Source organism: Dermacentor andersoni, chromosome 11 (assembly GCF_023375885.2).
Source record: "Dermacentor andersoni chromosome 11, qqDerAnde1_hic_scaffold, whole genome shotgun sequence".
In the NCBI taxonomy this organism is placed as follows: domain Eukaryota; kingdom Metazoa; phylum Arthropoda; class Arachnida; order Ixodida; family Ixodidae; genus Dermacentor; species Dermacentor andersoni.
This window is the reverse complement of record NC_092824.1, coordinates 118,189,936-118,199,641: the sequence shown is the minus strand read 5'-3', so window position 1 is coordinate 118,199,641 and position 9,706 is coordinate 118,189,936. Positions and strand designations below refer to the sequence as shown.

At 47.4% G+C, this 9,706-nt stretch overlaps 1 long non-coding RNA gene across 1 annotated transcript in view; it reads left to right on the top strand.

The window, feature by feature from the left end:
* The first annotated feature begins 2,360 nt into the window (after positions 1 to 2,360).
* LOC129386956 (uncharacterized) overlaps positions 2,361 to 9,706 on the top strand; it is a 150,478-nt gene continuing 143,132 nt past the window's right edge. The window contains exon 1 of the long non-coding RNA XR_008614295.1: positions 2,361 to 2,420. This is a non-coding gene — a long non-coding RNA (uncharacterized lncRNA). The remainder of the gene's footprint in view (positions 2,421 to 9,706) is intronic.

Genomic DNA, 9,706 nt, shown 5'->3' with positions numbered 1-9,706 from the left:
TGCTCCTGACAGGCGTCAGCGAGGCGTTCGCCGAGGCCATGCTCACAGAAGTCGGGCGCGACGAGAAGATCCGCAGGTACTGTCGTGATTGCCTCAACCTGATCCCGCGCTTCAAGGATGATTGCCTGTACCACGTGTTCCAGGCGCTCTCGCTGCGTCACCGGAAGCTCGCACTGCTCAGGGCGCAGCACACCGAACCCCTCGATCCCATGGCATCCAAGGCCGTGGAGGTGCTCGCAAACGTGATCATCACGTACGCTCTGCACCTGTTCGACACGCAGAGGGTGTTGCCGAAGCACGCCTACCTGCGCGAGCAGGACCTCATGGACGACTTCGGAGGCTTCCTGGCGTGCCTCAGCAGTCGGTTCACCGTAGTAGCGCCCCAGCCTGCCACCACGCTGGACAAGATGACCGGCGGTCGGCTCAGGGCATTCATGAATGACATGCTCGTGGCGTACTACAAGGAAGTGGTCGAGCAGTCATCAGCTAGTGACGCGCACCAGACGACGTCTATCGAATGACATGAGACAACGTAACCGCGCGGTGCTCACTGTGGGCGCATAAAGTGAATTTTGGTTGTTGAAATATATGGTGGTCGTATTGCGCACCTTCCATCAAGGGGCAGCTTCATAAAGTGCCCTACCCAAGCCACCTTTTTGAGCGGTAATGAATTATTTCAACTGCAACTCCTTTTCGTTTGTGTTTCTGCAGCAGGATTGCAACTATAGCACGCCGTTGAAACAATGGCTTGCCTAATTTTCTGCGCAGTATGCTTGAAAGTCGTAAGAACCTAATGGGAACTAAAAAGTAAATGTAGGAGTAATTTGAATGGAAGTTTTCAAGTAATCTATGTGACCAAGGATGTTAGAAGCTTAGCTTAGGATTGAATAAGCAAATAATGTCAGAGTAACTATTATTTTAAATGTATTTGCTTATACGAGCGCTGCACTGTCAATCATTTCTCTAGTGATTGTGCGAATTAGTTCTTTTCCGCAGCACGCGAGCGTGTAAATGCGTGTAGTGGCTTTCAGAAATCAAGGCAACAAGGGAATTGCACGTGACAGTGGTGGTAGTTTTTCTCTTCCTTGGCATAGAACAGTCAAATCGGGCTTGCCGTTTCTTGGCGCATTGCCCGTGGCAAGCAGCTTCGAGGTGTTACAAGCTGAGCCATATTGTGAATTCGGCTCAGATATACAAAATGACACCAAAGTTTCTTCATGTTGGCGATCCTGTCTTTTGTACATGCAGCAAAAGGTGGGTCCCCATCAAGACTACCCAACGTAGCAAAACCTAAACGGTGAATAGCCACTGAACAGTGAAGCTCTTGCGACAACTTAAGCCATCCGGCTGTTAAATATTTCAGCGGTGTGATTACGCATGAGTCGTGCATCTGTAGGAGAATGGTGCTAGCGTGGCCTCCGATATTGCAACGGCGCCGCAAGGTACACCGTTGCGATCTCGGAGGTTACGGTGCTAGTTACAGGCGGATCTAGTCTACAGAGGCATGCCGGCAGCTGGCACGCTGGAGTGTCGCCTTTTGAAGTGCATGGACATACATATCGCCGAGCTAAACTCCACGTGATGAGGTCTCACGCCACCAATACAGATCAATGCAGTTATACGAGAAGAGGTAAAATGCTACCACTCTGCTAAACTTACTTGGTACCCACTGAACATGCCTACATCGAGCAACTGGGGTAAAGTGCGCCCTGTGCTTGCGACCCTCCCTCCTCCCGGATAAACCATAATTACGCTTTTACGCCTTATTACTTCAGAGTTGAAGTCATAAACATTCTTTCTTGTTAAAAGACCAACGTCGATTGGAACAAAAAAATCAGAAGTGTTTGCAACTGCTTAATTTGGTGGTTCCTAAGAAAGAAATTTGCCAGTGTTGTTTGGCTGACTTCTGAGTGTAAATACGTCTTGTAAGAAACTCTTTGTATTTGCGAAAAAATATTTTCGCGCAAGTCACTTTGGTGCTGTAGTGAGTTGGCATTGCCCACCCTGTAACCGCCCGCAAAGGGCTCGACGAAAGCACGGACGGACGGACGGACGGACAGAGAGACATACAGGTCTACTAAAGACATGCAGATCCAAGGCACATGTTGGAATCTACGTGAAGCGAAACATTAGTGAAAGGATAATTTCCACGGTTTACAACTAACGGCGATGCGTACCATTTTGTTTACTTTCATCATATATGCAACGCGCTTTTTCATGCCATGCTTACGTTTATCTACCACGAAGATCGCAGCTTTATGCTTGTTGAGGCAAGAATGGTGATGGCAGTTAATTGTGTGCACAGAAAAGTATACGATACGTATCAAGCAACATTTAAGCATTCTGTGTGTCTTGTGTCACAGTGGGACATACCCATCCTGGAGGACTGGGACTGGCCGAGAGCGGGCACACAGCCAGTGGTGCGTTTTGAATTGTTGAATCAAAGAAGATCAAGTAACTAAAAGAATCTGTTGGATATAATGCGCTATTCTATTAACAGGCCGGTGTGCATTAGAATCAGCTATGAGCCAACAGTATTTCTTAACAAGTTTCCTGTAGGAATGATTTCTTTCATTCTTTTGTTGCTGTTAATGCCCTTAATTGTAGTACTTGTCAATCAGAATACAAGTGTTACAAAGACTCCGTCGCCGGTATACTTTCCTTTGGCGCACTTATAACCTTCTGTATATATATATATACTGATCGACTCAACAACCAGCAGCCATACCAAACCCGGGAGCGTAGGCGAAGTAAACTTTGCTTTAAAATACGAAGACGACATGAGCTCATCTGGGATGCTGTTTTATTCATGTTGTGTGCGCATCGTTGTTTCAGCCTAATGTTGAACTAGCCCACCGAATTTTTTTTTAGCATGACTCGCCCTCCTACAGCATACCAAAAAAAAAGAAGAATAACTGATAACTGATTTTTTACTTTTCGAACGCTTTCCCGGGGAATGTGAAATTATAATATTTTATCGGACAAGACAGTCCAGTCAGAGGCCACCAATGCAAAGGGCACTCCTTCATGATGCGCCGTAACTTAATTACCAGAGGCGCGATCATGCGTTAGCTTCTTTGGAGCACTAATGTTATGCAGGTGATCAGTCTTAAAATTTACGAAATTTGTCTAAATCGCCTATGGCACAGAGCATAATTCTTGCCTTTGAGCTGAGATATTCGAAGAGGTGGACATTACTAAGCCGAGACATCGAAACGCCCATACAGCTAATTAACAAAATTCGCTCAATAACTTCGTAATTGCTTTACGGCACATTTTGCAACTTACGAAATGTAGCCGTTGAGTTTGCAGGACGTACTCACTTCAAATTAATTTCCAGGATGACGCCAGTTTCAAGATATTATTTCCTAAAGTGTGGGATGAAATAAATGGTCGTTCCTACAAATCTTGTGTTTCAGTGCATAAAAGAGCGTTTTGTTGAGCAAGTGGAACAACAGTGCATCTTCACGCCGAGATTGGTGGCGCATATCTCCAAACTGATGTCATCCTGGAAATTAAATCCACGTGGATACGCCTTGCAAGCTATACCCGCTACAATTACTAAATATCAATGGGTGCCGTAAATTATTTAGTTAAGAAGTTAATCATTGAATTTTCGGTAATTAAATGTGTGTATTGATCTCTCGTGCACGTAATCTCCGACTTGTTGAATAATCAAGTTCAAGGACTAGAATTACGTTACCCGCAATACGCGATGTTTGAAAATTCCGCAAAACTTAAAGACGATAACTCCTTAGATCTTCGTTACGGAGCGCTCTAGAGCGCTCTGACACGTGGCTCCGTATTCGGATACTGGACAAGGAGCGCTCAAAACGTGTTCGGGTGATTGCATTCGTGCGATCGGATTCGTTCCAGAGCGCTCGGAGCCGGCCCGACTCCCTCGTCGGAAGTTGCCCATGGAGCGGTTTCCACATCTTTAGGCGTGTGCCGCTGAAGGGCTCTGGTTCGGACGGAGAACGACTCCGCATCGGGCTGCTCCGAGGCAAAGCCGAAGATGCCATAACGTTGCAACGGAGTCAGTGGCGCGCAATGTTAAAAGACAAGAAAGAGAAGGGATCGCGCGGCGGGCGGCGCAGGTGGCGGATGGCTTCAAAGCGACTCGTGATGCTAGAGGTGCAAGCGTCGGGGGCATGCCATCGATCCGCTCTCGAGCCTAAGCGGAATGCGGCCACAGTGAGCTGGGCCAAAACGAGTTACGCGTTCAGACGGCGATGAGTCAATCGATGGAAGACTGTATATTTATAGCGGTGGCGGCTAAACGTGCATTAGTGGGCATATAGAATGTGCCCGAGCGAGTGTGTGTGTGGGGAGGGGGTGGGGGGGTGGAAGCACGTTGGAAAAGAGAGGAATCGAAGGAGAAGATTGGTTGTTTCCAGTAGGAAACAGCTTTTGGGCGATGGGGAAAATGAGCAGGTCACAGGCTTATGAAGCCGCGCGCCTCGATATTAGAAAGCGGAAAATTCAAAGCGCTCATGGAATTCGCGGAGTACGAGGAAGCGTCACGGGTGCGTTTGTCGCCGACGATTCGAAAAAAAAAAAAAAAACGGGGGGCGTGCAACACGCGGGTCCAACAGACGAGCCGGCGTGCCGTCGCAGCACATCGCGCGGTGATCAGAGGGATGACTCCGCTCTTTCAGAGCGGAGTCATAGCGCGATTTCATTAGAGTCAGGCGCATCATCAATTTTTTTTTCTTGGCGTTGTAATACATGGGCAGTAAGAAACAGGTGGCAGACAGTAGCTGAAGAAGCGGTGATGATGACGATGATGATGTCTATAACTAATGTTCTAAGGCGCAGTTAGCTGTTGAGGCGTTCAACATCGAGTGAGAAAGTTCCCACGGTGTTTATCTTCAAGAAGTCAACACGGCTTAAGAAGCTGTCATACAGCAAACATTTTTCGCGAAAGCACAAGAGAATCATTATCTTTTCTTTATCCCAAATTGGAGTTGCATTTGTCGCGTGTACTGCCTTGGGTTAAGCAATGTTACGTAGGCTTAATAAACGGGGGAATGAAGTAATGTAGTCGCGGTCTTTTAGGTTTCGAGCTGGCCATAAGTAGCTCAACTTGTCAAAAAGTGGTTTCTACTGACGCACGAAGGAGTCGGTAGTTGGAGAAGACTAACTTAGCACGAAATCCGCCCAGCAAGGAAAAAAAAGAATTTCTTTCCTTCATGCACCTAGCTGGCCTCCATGCAGATGCATGGAGGAAAGGGATAAAATCTCAGTGCCCTTCCAGTCAGTGAAGAAGGATGACCAGCGAAGCTGTGTATGCGGGCCCCTTAATGGCGAACTGCACCTCCGCCGCAGATCGGCCCGCCATTGCACTATCTCCGGGATCGGCCCACGTGAGGGGAGTTTTTTGCTTACCACAACGACACGAAAATTTCCTTAGACAAAAGAGGTATGCAGCTTCGCCGTAAAAATTGACTGGTTTTGTGGGCGGCCAGTGCTCACGGCATCCTGGAATGAGCAGGCTGCCCACATCGCGCGAAGGCTTCGCTTGCTCAGAACAATAAAGTTTATTCATGCTCATGATCCATACATCAACCGTCCCACAGCATCTACCTTGTTACGTCGCTGTTTCCCACCATTACGGTGGCGCTGGCTGATTGGCTAGTTGGTTGATTTTACTCTGCATATAGCTCATAAGCCCTGCGGGAGATTGGCTAAGATTGATCAACATTCAGAAAGCCGCCTGCCACAACTGGATAGTGCGTGCTGTTTACTTTGTGCCTTTGTGGATTTTTCTCTCCCCTTACGCTATCTTTCTCTTTCTATTCCCCTACGCCGTTCCCCCCGTGCTGGGTAGCCAACCAAAGCTACCCCTGGTAATCTCCGTGCCTCACTCTCATTATTACGAAAACTTGTTTTAAAAGAAACGTATCCATGTCATGGATCGAAAATTTCCCTTCCTACTATTCTGCCTTAGGAAGGCTCCTCTAAAGGACCTTCTCATGTGCAGCCGTTGAAAATTGTGTATTTCAAGCAAGACAATTTTCGTGCTAGATTTTTAAAACAAAATTCAAAGTTCAATATTTTCAATTAGAACCTTGTTTTGAACTTTTCTGACTATCATTCTCATCTTATCCGATTCTTAGTGAATTGCCCATAGTAAGTTTGAGCCTATGAAAAAGAAATCAAGCCAACCACCTAATAAACCGAAACCCCCCCTGCGCGTCACTGCCTTTTAAAACCAATCACTAAGAAACATCCACCTTGCGCTCAAACTGCGACCATATGCGCAACTCTTTAGCGCGACACGTTCTCCCTGCAAGCACACCATTGTGAATATTCATCAACAATATAAAATAATTCTCGCCGCTCGAGTATCCATTTACAGCGATTTCCCGGAACAGGCACACAAAAAATAATAATTACGCAGGTACAGCGCACATGTTGGAATCAACGAGCAGGGAACGTTTCGTGAAGCTGTTGATAAAGTGTTATGCAACGAAATGCGAAGGGTACGATTCTATTTACGTGGACGCTGCGGCGTCGGGAGGACTAAGGCGCTGGTAGGGGAAAGAACGGTAGTGAGAGGTGAAAACTCCCAGTGAGTGGCAGTGACGTACGGCACATATAAGTAATGCGCTTCGGAATTCTACCCGTATACTCCTTGCGTCAAAGCGGCACGTACCCCTCTAGAGGATGGCAAAAAGTCGGCCACACGAGCGGCACATACCCAATAGGCAAAGGTTATGGTAGTTGAAGAAATTTAAGAAAATTAAAGAAGCCGCTCAATATCATGCGCCGTTCTATCAGGAAGTCATGTGTTTTACAGAAACCTATAAGCCCACACTTTATGCACAGACTTTGTGTCGTGATATATTGATTTATTACGCAGAACAAATGTGAGTCCACTGTTACTATCTTGTTGGTCAAAATATCACAATTATGCGATATTTAAGCTGGATGAATCGGCGAAAGCGCTCCGAAGGACGTCAGTCCTGCGATAATAGGCGAAGAGTGTTTTGCTTAAAAAAACTGACTCGCCATCCCGGCCCTGCGAAAGCGGTTGGGCAGCTAAGCAGTTGCAAAACTACCCCTATAACTGCTGAGGGGGGCATACAATGCCTAACTTATGGTTCGGATACTTATTTTGAGTTTGTTCGTTATTGAAACGTATGCTGCTCTGTGCGTTGTATGCGTGATTTCAATGAATGTATGCGCTGTTCGCTTCCATTTGCTGATCTCTAGTTGCCTCTGCCTTACCCGTGTACGAGCCATTGCCTTTTAGTTAGCTTACTGGGTATGAGCCATTGTTGATGATGATAGATGCCTATGTTGAGCTTGTAGGCTGTTCTGTACGTTGTATGCACGATCACAATGAATGTATATACCGTTCACTTCCCTTTGCTAAGTGCTTGTAACCTCTGCCCTGCGAGAGTGATATGGTATGGTATGAAAAACTTTATTTTGGTCCTGAGGGATCAGTCTGGGACTGATGCGGGCCGCTCCCACGTCGGTACAGAGAGGCCGAGCCCCTCTGCCATCACACGGGCCCTCTGGACAGCCCTGAGTTGGTCCGCCAGAACTTCACTGTGCAGCATGCGCTGCCACCACTGTTCACCTCGAGAGCCATCACCGGCCAACGCCAAGCACCGCCACAGCATGTGTTGTAAATCGAGCAAACCCCCACACTTACTACAATAGACTGAAACCCCGCAGTCCGGATTAATTTTATTCATGATGACCGGGTTAGGGTACGTTCGTGTCTGCAGAAGCCGTAATGTAACCGCCTGCGGCCTATTTAATTTAGGATGTGGCAGCGGGAATGCCCTGCGCCCTAAGTAATAGTGCTTGGTGATGTCGTTGTAGGTTAACAGTTGGTCCCTGTACTCAGGAGCGGGAGATCCAGCCCCTTCAGGGAGTACACGGCACACTAATCCTCGTGCCTCCCTGTGCGCCACCTCGTTGAGGTTACGCGGGGCTCCCTCCACTGTCCCCATGTGCGCTGGGAACCAAGTAACTGTATGCGAAGTGATATCCCTACCCTGCAGCAGTCTGTTAGCCGGTTTCGCAACAAGTCCTCTCGAGAAGGCTGTAATCGCAGATCGCGAGTCGCTAAACACCAAAACTCTTCTTGAATCAATTAGTGCTAGAGCAATAGCCACCTGTTCAGCAACCCCCGGATCTTTGGTATAAATGGAAGCAGCATTTCTAACGCTCCCTTTGCCATCTACCACCACCACTGAATAAGCATTTTTACCATTAATCCATGCGGCGTCAACAAACGCAGACTGTTCCTCCTGATCCTTTGCCTCTCGCAACAAAGCCCTAGCTCTCGCGACCCGCCTCCCTACATTGTGCACGGGGTGCACATTCCGCGGAAACGGACGAACCATGATATTTGCCCTAAGGTTCACGTTCAACTCGTGTAGGGGCGCCCTATCGTGCGACACAGCCACGGATTCTTCAATTGACTCTAAAATATACCTACCCGCTGGTGTACCTAGCAACCGCTCCCTCTGTGCGGTACGTTGAGCCTCAGCAATTTCATCTAAAGTATTATGCAAACCCAGTTGTAACAACATATCGTTTGACGTAGTCATAGGCAGACCAAGCGCAGCCTTGATGGCTTTTCTGATTAATGCTTCCAATTTATTTTTCTCCCCCCTATTCCAATTTAGCATAGCTGCTACATACGAGAAATGACACATAATAAATGCGTGAACTAAGCGCATTGCACCTTCTTCTCCTAAACCCCTATGCCTATTAGAGATCCTTCTTATAAGTCTTATGGCCTCCTCCGTCTTCTTGGTAATACGCTGAATAGTTCTAATGTTCGATCCGTTTGCTTCAAGTACAAAACCTAGGACCCTGATTGCTTCAACTTTGGGTATAACCGACCCTTCCCTAGTATGAATTCTAATGCAAGGCTCAACTTCCGGTACCCAACCCCTCGGCCTTCGACCTAGCTTCTTAGATTTGAAGATCAACAACTCCGACTTTTTAGTGGAGCACTTGAGCCCCATGAGACCCAGATACTCCTCCGTAAGCGTTACCACCTGCTGCAGCCTAGCCTCAAGCTCTCCATCACTACCACCGACACTCCATATAGTAATGTCATCCGCGTAGATAGAATAGCCAATATCCTGGACAGTGTACAGTCTATTAGCCAACTTCGACATCGCCAGATTGAATAACATAGGCGAGAGTACGGATCCCTGTGGAGTACCACAGCAACCCAATTTAAAGAGTTCCGACTTTATCTCCCCAAACCTGAGACATGTCCTTCTATCCGTAAGGAAAGCCTTGACAAAATGGAAAAGCCGCTGCCCCAAATTCAAGTCCGATAGCACCCGTAGAATGAAAGAATGTCGGATTTTATCGAAAGCTTTTTCCACATCAAGCCCAATTAGTGCCTTAGTATCTCTTGTCCGCCGGTCAAGGATCTGATGCTTAATCCTGATCATAGCATCCTGAGTTGAGAGGCCGGGCCGAAATCCTATCATCGAGTGCGGTAAGACCCCATTGCCCTCTACATAACACGTTAGCCTATTTAAAATGACATGCTCAGCGACTTTCCCCAAACACGATGTCAGGGAAATGGGTCTGAGATTTTCAAGCCCTATGGCCTTCCCCGGTTTGGGTATCAGAACAGTAGTTGCAAGTTTCCCCTCTTCCGGGAAAGAGCCTTCCTTCCATAGACAATTGATCTGCCGCGTAAGGAACTCAATTGACC